This window comes from Maylandia zebra, linkage group LG16, assembly GCF_041146795.1.
Source record: "Maylandia zebra isolate NMK-2024a linkage group LG16, Mzebra_GT3a, whole genome shotgun sequence".
Lineage (NCBI taxonomy): Eukaryota > Metazoa > Chordata > Actinopteri > Cichliformes > Cichlidae > Maylandia > Maylandia zebra.
In genome coordinates this window covers 33006910-33020628 of record NC_135182.1, presented here as the reverse complement: position 1 = coordinate 33020628, position 13719 = coordinate 33006910, and positions in this window count along the sequence as shown.

Sequence of the window (13719 nt, the reverse complement as noted above, 5' to 3'; positions counted from 1 at the left end):
ATGGAAGCAAAATAGGCGTAGATTCTAAGCGGATAGGTGATAAGAGGCGAGACAAAGTAAGAAGCAGGCAGAGAGGTTTTGTTGGAGCAGCTCGTTACTGCTGAGCCAACTCATGCTCTCTTGTCATCTCCAAGAGCTAATTGGCACCTCCAGTGTGAAAATCCAAGCCTGTGTACTCATTCTCACAGACATGCTGCACACAAACACGCAGTCCCATGCCTACACACATACAGACTTGCAGGGGGTAGAAAAATAATCTAAACACCTCACAGAAAAACCCTTTACCTTACTTTGACAAGCTATAATAAATAACAAAGAAAATAACTGACGGGGTGGTGTAAGAGATTGCCGCATCAAAATCAGGGATGTTTCCATCACTGTGTTGTCTTCATCTTTATAAGGACACTGGTCACAGTAAATGGTTACGCTTTTTTACTATGTAAACATATAAAACGGTACCAATGTTTATATTGTCCATTTAAATTTAAGACAAGAGAGTTAACAGGTTATGAAGCATGCCTCTTGTTGCTATGGGTACAAGTAAAATGTGAACTACGCACGCTTCCTTGGAACCAATAAAAAAAAAAATCCCAAAATTCATCCCACAGTATCATATTATTATTGAGAGCAATGTTAATACTTGTATACAGCTATCACATTCAAATACTTCAAATATGTTGTTTACTTCTATTGACTTTGTGTCTCATGTACCTACGTTAGTACGCTTGAATAAAGCCTCAGATGGAGAACCAAGAAAGCATTTTTCCATTTCTTTTTTGTCGTTGTGTTCACTTTTGATAACACATTATATCTTATGATAAGAATAAGCATACACGCAATGCAAGCAAGAAATATAATGTTTAGATTATTTTTTCTCACAAGCCTCGAACATGAAAAGGACCATTTCTGCATGTTTTTTTTAACACAAATAGTTGAAGAATTTAAGGTTCCTATATGGCAAAAAAAAAAAAAAAAAGGATTTCCAACACAACACCAGGATATACAGCAATGACATCGGAATGTCGTTCAAACTGGAGAAGTGTAATCAGATGACAACAGAGAGAGGGAAGGTAGTCAGAACTAAGGGGAACAAACTACGAGAAGGCAACAATTCCGACATAGAAGACAGTTACAAGTAACTGGGGATCCCACAGGCAAATGGGAACCATGGAGAGGTCGCTGGAAAAGCTGCAACCAAGTACCTGCAAAGGGTCAGACAAGTCTTGAGGAGTCAGCTGAATGGTAAGAACAAGATCCGGGCTATCAACACCTACGCCCTGCCCATGATCAGGTACCCTTCTGGGATAATAAGCTGGCCAAAGGAGGAGATACAAGCCACTAACATCAAGACGAGGAAGCTCATGGAGGGTTTCATCCCAAGTCCAGCACCCTGATACTGTAAACTAAGCAGAAGGAAGGAGGCTGGGAACTAATGAGTGTCAGTGCCACACTCCAGGATGAGACAATAAAAACCCACGAGTACATCAGAAAGATGCCCACGACTGACCGCATGCTCGGTGCAGAAACCCCCAAGCTAGGTGAGTGGCTCCAACAGATCTCTGGAACAACATCCGAGCTCTCTGTCCAGAAGAGTGCAGAGCGCAGGACCCTCAAGCTCCCAGGCCAAAGGCCGCAATAGATCCAATAGACTGAAACCTAAATTCTGCATCATGGGAATGAACAAAAACAGATTTTTTTTTTTTCTGACAGCTTTTTATAAGACAACAAGAAAGTGCTCTGAGGTGAGCAATAACAGTAGCAATTGTCTGTAGTGTGCTCATTAGCTAATGACTTATCATTGACAAGTATTTAGCCAATCCATGAGCTGTTTTACAGTCTGACCTAACCCTGTTGCCTCACATCCAGTTTCTAAATACCACGATTATGAAGCTGAAGACAGAAAAATCAATGATTAACATCATGGTAGCTATGCCCCTCTTTTAAACCGTTTGTGACCATACAGGGTGGCACAGTTTGGTCACACTACTGTCAACATTGTTGTCATTATAGTAATAACCCGGTGCATGCTGCAGTATACAACCACAAACCAATACACAGATCTATAATACACTAAAGATTCTGACAGAACAGTGCATTACAACCTTAGCACCACTCCACAGACTCAAATGAAAGCAATAGGATGCTGACTGCTGTTCAGTTAATATTGCTTCAGGGTTATCTGTTAGTCCACAATTAGTTAAGTATGAATGGGGAAATACATTGAATGAAAAACATGCAAAGGTGGACACTTTAATGAGTATAATAAAATATGAGCCCCAAGTCTTACAACAGACAGATACAGGGATCACAAGCACGTGTTCTCGGAGGCAAGGACACGGACAAGTATAAACACGTCTCAGTTTTCAATTTCTCTTAATTTTTCACACCATCATTGTTACACACATATTCACATTGGTGAAATATTTGTGTACTACAGATAACAGCTTGTTGATTTTATGAGCTTTCCCATCTGTAATTACAGGGAATAGAAAACTGCAGATGAAGAGCAGCTCTTCATGCTCTTCATGTTGGAGAAAGATAACAGTGTTAAAAAGCTGAGTGTTTGTTGAAAACACAACAAATCCAATATGAGTTACAGATTAGAATAATAAAACATGGAGTGTTATAGTGGTTTATAGTTTCAGAAGAAAGCATAAAATGATCACATTTACAAAATCATCAGCCTTGATAACAGTTGACATTTAATAGATACTGATGTTAGATTTGGGCATTTGTCCATTTCCTTGTGTTTGGTAAAATAATAATGAATAATAATGGATTGCATTTATATAGCGCTTTTCGGGACCCCTCAAAGCGCTTTACAATACCACTATTCATTCACTCTCACATTCATACACTGGTGAAGGCAAGCTACAGTTGTAGCCACAGCTGCCCTGGGGCAGACTGACAGAGGCGAGGCTGCCATATCGCGCCATCGGCCCCTCTGGCCATCACCAGTAGGCGGTAGGTGAAGTGTCTTGCCCAAGGACACAACGACTGAGACTGTCCGAGCCGGGGCTCAAACCGCCAACCTTCTGATTACAAGACGAACTACCAACTCTTGAGCCACGATCGCCTCCCCCCAAAAAGCACTGACCTTTCATTAGATATTATTAATCTCTGGTTCTTTTCCACAGCATGTTTTTTTTTTATCTTCTTTGCATCACCCCCAGTCGCTCACAGCAAACGGGCCTGACCTGTGGGAGGTTTCTTCCTGTTAGAAGGGAGTTTTTCCTTCCTACTGTCACTAAGTACTTGATAATAGGGGTTTTATGATTGTTGGGGTTTTCTCTGTATTATTGTAGGGTCTTTACCATGCAATACAAAGCACCTTGAGGTGACTGTTGTTGTGCTATATAAATAAAATCAAATTAAAAAATATGTCAGTGTTTCCGTTAGCATAGCTTCCTTACTAAAGCAGGGGGATACAGTAACATGCATGAATCGGTTTCTAACCAACAAACCTTTACTGATGTGATTATTGTGTGGTGCTACAAAGGAGTGTCTTCATAAGTAAATACAGCAACAAACATCGCAATCTTAGCATATGGACCTTATACAGTATCAGGTATGAACTATAAAATTTCCTATAAATATCAAAAAATATTTGTTATAATAAATCAGTATAAACATGCAGCTTGTGGGGATAGGTTAATTGGATAATCCAAATTGCCAGTAGGTGTGAATGTGCGAGTGAATGTGAGCGCGAATGGTTGTCTGTCCCTGTGTGTTGGCCCTGCAACAGACTGGCGACCTGTCCAGGATGTACCCCGCCTTTCGCCCTATGACAGCTGGGATAGGCTCCAGTGCCCCCCGCGACCCTGAAAAGGAGAAGTGGAAGCAAATGGATGGATGGATGGATGGATGGAAACCAGTATAAAGTCTATACAGTTCCTCTGCAAAAGAAACATTAGCTTTAAGGTATGGCTTTTTCAAGTTCACTATGTAAAACTGATGTTAGAAAGATTCTGTAATTAATGCAAGCTTTAATGAAAATAAAAATCAAATAAAAAAAAGATTTTGGGCCATGGCAGGCTTAGTTTAGAGGCTGGGAATAAATAGGGTTTTTTTCTTTCCTTTTAAATCTTGAGAAAATATACTGCATATACAGTTTCAGCTGTGAGGTGTAGACTTAGCAGGTTAGCTGTTTGTCAACTTTTAAAAACCTAATTTCTTCTGCTTTCTATTGCACATGGCTTGACATTTGGAGAGGGGTCAAAACAGGATTTTATAGTGTTTATAAAATTCAAGCTCTACAATGACCAGGACCATATTCATGTGTATTTAAGCAGCACCTTAAAAAAAGCATGTCTTAGCTGTATTTTAAAATTCGTGGACATGCTAGTCTTGTTTTGATTTTGGAGGCACAGTATTTCTATTACTTACAGAATCCTCAACCAGAGGAACTGGCCTTTTCAAGCCGAGGGCTATCAGGCTGTGGTCTCGCCTTTCTACATCAAGGAAAATGAGACTTCCATTACCGACTGTGCCACCACCTGCTGCTCCTACAATCTCTGTAATCCAAAGATGCCAGCTGCTGACACCTCAATCACATTCACTGTCTCCCCTTGGAAAATTTACCCGCCAACCACAGGAGTGCTACAAAACCCTGTTTTTCTCCAAAGTGATGAGACAGGCTCTTTTGCTGTGTTTGGTAGTAGGGCAAATGTTGGGGACTTGAAAAAGATGGTCTGACTAGTATGCTTTAGAGAACATGCTATCAGAAGATGCAGTCCCCAAGTGTGTGAGGGATTTTTGAATGAAAAAAAATTACAAAAATGCACACTTTTCCAGCACGAATGGAAAAAAGGGAGCGGGCAGAGGTTTCTCAGAGATATCAAAGCATTCAGTTTTAAAGGCTAAAACAAGGGATGGCCAAATTTAAATCAGTTATGGTTTTTGCCTTGTATGGGCCACACCTCAAATGCCAAAAATGACAACATTTTCTTTTCTAAATAACAGTAAAGTATTTATGTGTCATGTGGTGTAATTGCACTAGTAGGCATCCATCTACTGTATACCAAGTTTCTGGGATATTAAGACTCCACTCAGTCCAGTCCTGGATAGAAATCTTTAGGAGTAATCTCTTGAGACCACCGTGGTTGGCCTGCCTCCACCTGCCTGATCTGTTGTTGCACTGACGCATGGAAACAGTTGAGGTTTCTTGTTGTCATATTAAAAATGTAGTGTAGCTTGGTCATGTTTTCTTGGCTAACAGTGTCCTGAACATGACATTGGTTGATGTTTGTTCACTGACTGAGGCAGAAAATTATTGACATGGTTGTAACTTTGCACATAATGGGCAAAAATGCTTTTCATACCTTATTTGGGGTAAAGCTGAGCTGACAATGTTTTTTTTTGTAAGTGCTGTGATTGACTGGGGATTCTGACGACTGAACAGAAAACATGTAGATGAGGAAGAAGTAATTGCAATTGCATTGCCATAATGGTTGCTGAGTGGCGAGACTAACTTCTAGAATGACTTTTATATTTTAAGGTCTTAAGACAGACTTAAAATTTGGATATTTGAGTGTATATCATAGCTGTATCTGTGTATGTCTTTCACTTCCCCTCTGTAATACCTCTCGTTGGAAATTACAGCTTCAGGTAACCTGCATTCTTTCATTCCATTACACCTTAACCTAAAAGGATAAATTAAATATTGCATTATCTTTATAATGATCCCACTGCTTCGCCACACCGACCCCTGGTACAATCAAGGACCCCTTTGAATGAAAATGAATCATAAACTGGTATTACATGTTCCTTTGGGAAACGTATTCTCAAGATCTTAATAATTCATCAGCACTAATGCAAATGGTTGATAAATGGTACAATGACTAATTTATTATTATTGTAATATTAGAGTTGAAATTGAATAGATGTGTATAATTTGGAAAGTAGTTTCTATTTTAAGCACAGCCCATTCTGACCGGTTTGGCTGAAAAGGGAATTATTAGCATAAAACATGCTGATAGGAAATGAGAAAGTGTAGCAAGTTTAATTTTTAATTGTCTTCTACTTATTCCACCCACATGCGTGAACTTTGTTCAGGTTTCAATCATGCCTACTTGAGGGAAGAAAGAACAAGCATCATTTGTTTCTGATACACAGCATTTCACTTAGTACTGATCTCAGTCCATTGCCGCACCCTGAAACCAACCATTTTCACCTCAGGGTGACTAATTTTTCACTGGCCACAAGCAAAAGGCCACCAAGTAGACAGGCATAACAGGAATCAATGATTTCTACTTGACACATGGTGCTTTTCTCCACACTTCCTTACCTTGATGCAAACAAATTTTCTTTTAACCCTTATGTCACTCAACCTGACGGCTGCAGGCATTTGCAAAACATTATGCCCCACACCTCCAAAGGAAAACAGGTTCTGCCTCAGGAAAAAGGTCTTTAATAGCATATTGATCAAAAATGAACTGAGTGCACAAATGAGAACATGGCAAAGTGCAAATATTACAAACTACCTAGCCCTGACCAAATGAAGGTTTGATCGATCCAGGATTAATTGCATTCGTTTCAGATCACAGCTGAATAACAGCGTTTGATGTTCAATCCGAGGCTCATACAGCAAAATACAAAAGCTTCCCATTCAAACAAATCTATCAAATATTATTTCTCACAAACTCTATTTTAAGAACATGAAGTGAATCACTGTTTGAATGCTTAAAGCCAGCTGTGCAGAAATGTTTTGATGATATTACCATGTACTGTTGATAATGACATGTGCAATTTTACATTGAGGACCATTATTGTGAAATTATTCCACAATTTGTTGACAGTTTTTTGCAGACTGGTAAACCTCTGCTCATCATTACTTCTGAGACACTGTGCCTCTTTGAGATGCCCTTTTTTTTATACCCAATCAGGTTACTGACCTGTTCAGATTAACGTAATTAGTTGCTAAATGCGCCACCAGCTGTTTCTCTTTTTTTTTGTACCACTTATTTTTCCTGCTTTTTTTGGCTTCCCATCTGAACTTTTTTTGCAATGTGTTGCTGCCATCAAATACAAATGCACAAATTCTTTTTCATGAAATTGTAAAATGTCTTTGACATGTTTTCTATGCTCTATTGTGAATAAGATCTTTTTTATGTAGATTTTACACAATGTACCAACTGTTATGGAATTGGGGTAGTAAAATAACCCCTTTTAGGCAGTCAAAAGTTTAACAACCCATAACAAAAAGTTGTCATGGATTGCCTGATAAGCAATTCTGAGGTTTTCTGCTTAAAGCTGTTTCCTCTTGGCATCTCTTTTATAGTTAAAGCTGTTGTTAGTTATGGGTTCATCATCCCAGGAAATCACGGTGTGGTTTGTGCATCAAAACTACATGAATACATATTACACACATTAGAAAGCTCTTTTTTAATGTCACCACATTTTGCTCACCTGATGAACATCCTTGTGGCATCCCACCATTAAACAATATATTGTTAGTTGCTAATGTTTAGGCACTATAGTGCTACAAGTACTGCTAAATGTACTGGGAATGCTAATTTAGCTCTGCATAATCATGCTAAATAAGATGCAGCATCTATCAGGGAACATGTCTGGGCTGCTTCAAACTTTAAAAACTATCTACAGTGTTCAGTATTTATAATCCTGGTCTTTAGTTTTGGAGTCTTTCAGGAGTTCATACCACAAGCGCTTTGCAGGCTTTCATGTTCAAGGTTTCTGTACACTAAGTTTACACGTGATTTACATGTAGAGATGTACCTTCGAAACGCCTCCAAGGCCTTCGGTGCTCTTTCTCTCTGCAACTTCACTAAGGACCACCCATAGACTGTTAATTACTGGTCAGGATGCTGGAGTGAAAAATGAATTTAGGTGAAGACCTCGACATGATGCAGCAGCATTTTCAAAGACCTAAAGGGTATTAGACTTTTTGATAACTATGTAATCAAAATTGAGAGCAAAGGCCATTGAAGGGCACGGGAAGACTTACGATTTGCGGGGGCAATAAAGTTTTCTTGACGTTAAATAAAAGTGATGTAGACAGCTTTCTGTCATGTAAAAATGAAAGGTTTCGTCATCCTGCCCTTTGTGATGTTTTACATAACCAATCTTTCAAATAGATGCAGAACGCTGACAGAAAGGTTTAAAGATTTGAAGATCAAATTTGGTCAGATTTGGTCTCTGGATTCAAAGGTGACTGTGGAAATGATGTTAAGACAAAGGAAATGTTCTGAGTAATTTTACTATACATTCATTTTTATTTAGCTACAGTATCAGTTGAGGGTGACTCAGCGATGCAGTGGTAAGTACTGTTGTGTCACAGCAAAAAGATTGTGATCTTTCTGCTTAGTCCAGCTTCCTTGCAGTTTTTAAAGATAAGTATAGACTTTTTATCATCGGTTCAAAGTGGGAATGGTTACAGTGTAGCTGTACTCCTTTACATTAAAAGAAAATCTAGGTTATTATACAGCTGTTTTACTCTTTCAGCTCAATAAAAATCAAATTGGGCCCATGACTTAAAATAACAAGGTGAAAAAAAGAATAGTAAGGGAAGAAAATTTGGGGCTGAACAGCTTCTGTAAGGACACAGTATTAGGTAATTTTTCCCATTTGTATGTAAAATAACAGTCCAAGAAACCTCATTCTCATCCCTCCCTCGCTGTGTTGCTCTAACACGTGAAACGTGTGCGCCGTCTGTCTCCTGAGGAGTTTTCCGAAATAGAATTGCAGACTCATCTTTGAAGGACAGAAATCCAGTAAGTCAACCTGTTAATACACTGAGCCCCTCTGTGATTTTTCAGCGACAGTAAATTACTAGGTAAAAGACAGGTAATAAAGATATCAATCTGATCCTCCAGTCCCTGTTTCTTCATTACTCTGGGCCTTCTTCAGCAGACTATAGATGGAGCCTTACTAAGAATGAATCACTAACCATTTTAGATAATTCATGTGTTAGGTTATTATTTTGGCCACATAATGTTATGAGTCAGAAGAATATATAATTGGATTTCTGATGTCTGCTAATCAGTTACTTCTGTTTATGATTTTTGGTACATGGTTATACAGTTATGGACATAGTTGTTGACTGTAGAAGCTCACACATCCTATGCAGCAACATTGATGCAAACTTAGAGGCAGTAGTTAGCGAGAACTGCAGCAGCAAACAGCAATGACATTTCTGTAGAAGCAGACCAAAGCAAGACGAGCAAGGAAGGCTTCAACGCTCTCGCCTCTTTCTGAATGTATGATGTCGTTGCTGGCGGAACTGAATTGAACTGAATTTGAAAGTGAAAGCTCAACATGTTAACACACTGATGCAATCACCAGCCAATGAAATGTTATGAAACTATTATGGGAGGTCAGGATGCTTTCTAGTTCGTCCCACATTCAATTTGTAAATGAACAATAACAGTAATAGCAGTAATACGTGGCTAACTTGGCTAATGTTAACCGCAAAGCTAGCAGCTGGCCTCGCTCTTACAGTTAGCCATGTGACACACACACACACACACACACACACACACACACACACACACACACACACACACACACACACACACACACACACACACACACACACGTACGTGTCAGGTATGTTTTAATGTCCATGTGAATGACTGCACAAAACAGCTAAGCACTAATGAGCTAATGCAGCAGCAAGTTCTCTTCATAGACATTATTTTTTAATATATATGTATGTATACTTATAGCAACCAATGCAGAAGTGCCTTAAACCTGCATCCTCTCTAATGACAACCAGATTGTAAGAATAAGTCTGATCATATTATAGAAGAATAATAGAAAATGACTTAAATTAACATTTTTCTGATTAGGTTATGCTTATTGAACACATCATGCTGTTTATTTTGTAAATTATGTTTCCAATTAGGGTAAAAGAAAAACACTAATTCAGGGTTTGCTTTAAGGTGGGCTTGTGATTCACAAGTCACTACTATATGAGCATGCAGCTTCCTTCAGTTTCCCACTGATATACACTGGCTTGCTATGTTTAGTTTCAAAATACCAAGATGGCAACAGTGAAAATGCTCAGCTTGAGGCTTCACAGAAGGAATTCATTAACTGGTGGGTTACATCGTGGCATCTTTTATCTACAACCTCTGGTTCCCTTTCTTTGATGATCTTTGATGATCTAAAAACATACAGCTCCTATTTACTTATAATAGCAACTGTGTGTTGTGGGACACTTAGTGTATTTCATGTCATGATACTGAAGACTATTCAGTCTATTCAGTCACTAACCGTGTGTGGTTTGCATGTTATTTTACTCTCACCAGGAGCTGTCCATGTTCATATGGGCTGTGGGGGAAAATGTAGCTGCTTAACAAATGCTAGCATGATGAAGCACTCCTGTTCTGTGAACTTTCATTCAAAACTCTGTCCAAACACTCTGTTCCACATTTTCCATTACACTGAAAATTATTTCCAGGCATGTTTTGTTAGCAGTGGATAGAGCAGGATGGCCTCTTGGGGCAATCAGTGGTTACACTTGACTATAGTAACCACTGAGACTATGGAGAACCTGATTTTATGTCACTTTGACTGCACACAAAGATTATTCAATTCAGAGTCACCTGGTGTGAACTTAAAGTAATGTCATTCAAGCATCAGGGATTGTGACAGGCGTGAAATACATGAGAGGAAAGAAATAAGAAAGAACAGAAAAAAGGTCCAGGTAACACACCTGCTAATATGAGCAGCACTAGTTTAACAAGGACAATTTTGAATCCAGCTAAATAAAGTTAGAAAAAAGTACAAATAAAATAAACAAAAGTATGCGTGAAAAAAACTGTACCTATACAAAAAGAAAGTTATGATGCCAACATCACACCTAAGTGGAAGAACCTCGACAGGTTAATATATGTGTCACCATATTCTACATTTATATTCATGCGGAGAGCAATTCAAGGCATCCTGTGAAGTAAAGGTAATGCTGAGCTTCAACAGTGTTGCTTGTTTTAAACATGAGAAAAATTCCACACCGCAGACTTTTAATAGATATTCCCACTGGGAGAAATTTGACAAGCTGTCAAAACACCTCTGTTGTTACTGGACATTGTCGAAAATTCTTAGAAGTGTGGGGGCACATTTGCAGATTTTTTGAAAGCCATAAATACACTTATTGAGAGCAGAAACTTAGACGGGTCTTGAGGAAATTTAGCTTCTCGTTTTCCATTGTCCATTATTGTCACTATATTTCATGCCTTTTTTAAAATTACAAACTGAAATCTTTTTTCAGCATTGCTGAGTGTTTTCAGTCTGTACCGATACTTCCACTGCTTATTGAATTGTTATTCAGTGAAAGAACAGATAATAAATGTTATTCTCTTCTAATCAACACTTGTGTCTGAATGTGTATGCTGGTAGAGGAATCATCTTATTTTTCCTTAAATATCAGTATATAGAAGATATTCCTGGTTACTATGAGCCACTAAATTAATAGAAAATATATTGAACTGTTCATACTACTATGAAGCAGCTATTCTGTTCAGGTACTATGACATGTTATACCACTGGTATAACATCGGTGCATTGGTAGTCCACTGATATAGCTATAATTCTGGTAATTGCTGCATAAGAGCTCACTTCACCTCCAGGCCTGTGGAAATGTTCATACTGGTTTAGTTGTATGGTTTCCCAGGGTGCTGCTCTGCAGGGGATTGTTTTCCACACAAATGTTATTTTCTCATGAAGAAAAAGACGAAATTGTTGACTTGTTAAATAGCTTTGATTCTAAGATGCCAAAAATAACAGCGTTGCTGACTATGACAGAAATTTACCCCATCTATCTGCAAAAGTTGGGCACTTCTGCTCGTCTCTTTCTCCAAATAGCACCAGTGCGTGAATAGTACTCACACATAATTTAAACTGGTGCATGTGCTCCTAATCACATTCTCACTCTGATTTCATCGATATAACGCAGATGAGCCTAAATGCGTGCAATTTCATTAAATATAAAATAGTATTAATCAGTTGCTCTAGACTACTCAGATTTGAGCTAGCTTTATAGAAATGTACTTTTGTGGACCTGAAATCATCCAAGTAAATGTGCAGAAGTTTCTACTTTTTTGTTTGAATTACTGCATCCATTTTGTCAGCCAGCTAACAGCTTTTCCTACAGCAATGAGCAGCACAGATGGTTGTTGTAACAGCAGGTGAGAGAAGTTCAAACAAACCAGGGTGATGTCAGTTAGGATCTAGATGTTTAAAACATCAGTTCCTGGCGGAAGGCTACAAGGTCATTTTGGATGGATTCATGACTGAGTCTTTTTGCCAGACTGTTTTCTCAGGAGCATAATTACTTCTGATATCTACTCATCACTTCACAGCACACTCACCGCTTATCCTGTGAGAATTCTCAGGATATGACTGTTTTAAACCATCATAATTGGAAACTCTTAATAGGGTGACCGTGGCTCAGGAGATTGGGAAGCGCATTTATAACCAGAAGGTTGCCGGTTCGATCACGTAACGTAATGTTACGTGCTCCTGGTTGTTGTGTCCTTGGCAAGACACTTTACCCTACCGCCTACTGGTGTTGGCCAGAGGGGCAGATGGCGCGATATGGCAGCCTCGCTTCTGTCAGTCTGCCCCAGGGCAGCTGTAGCTACAACTGTAGCTGCCTCCACCAGTGTGTGAATGTGAGAGTGAATGAATAGTGGCATTGTAAAGCGCTTTGGGTGCCTTGAATAGCACTATATAAATCCAATCCATTATTATTATTATTATTATAAACGTGGTTAGACATTCAGAAGATGTTTAGCATTGTTTAGGATGTGCACTGTTTGCAGATACAATGGTGAATAAACATTTTATGCATCTACTTTTTTGTACTTTTACAGTTAGCACCTGATACTCTTGACTAAAAATATTCAATATGCTCACTTTTGCAGTACTGTTTGTAGGAGGAACAGTGGTGCAGTGGTTAGCACTGTCAGCTCACAGCGAGAATATATGACCTTTCTATGTGGACTTTTGCCTTCATGGGTTCCCTCTGGCTTTCTCCCTCAGTATAAAGGTAAACTGGTGAGTCTAACTGGGCCAGTATGAGTGTGAATGGTTGTCTATGTGTTGGTCCTGTGACACAGTGGAAACCTGTACAGGGTGTACCCTGCCTCTTTACATGACAGCTGAGCTCTTGAAACTCCGAACTGAAGTAGAAGAAGAATACAAATGGAATTATTTAGCTCATGTTCAATGCCACATGTTAATTTTGCAGATGATCTGAATCACTCTATAAATAGAAAATGTGCTAGAAGCTCTGCTTGGGTACCGTGCTTTGAGCTAAAACCCAACATGGGTTTTAATGTACCATTTAATGGCTGCAAGCTTCACTTTATTAGTTTATTTGAATATTATATTATTACAACTTTTTTAATCTGCATTTTAACCCATACACAGCCAAGTAAAAGTGCTGTTTCTACTGACAGCATTTGGTCAATAACAGGAATACTGCACAATTCTCAAATTCTAAACTGAAAGTAAAAATGGTCAATGGAATCATTCCAGAAACACTAGTTTTGTTGCAGCCCTTTCTCACTGCAGTGCACAGAATATTTCAGCTTTGTCAGAAGCTGTTGTCGTCACAGAGAAACACACACAAGGTGTTCTTTGTCTCTGAACTTGTCATTTCTTTCTCCTATAGAGAGTCATTTTTTAACTTGCAGGATTTTTGACTCGTTTGGGAGCTTTGTGTTTTATAGTTTGTTCTGCTTTGTTTTCCTTCTG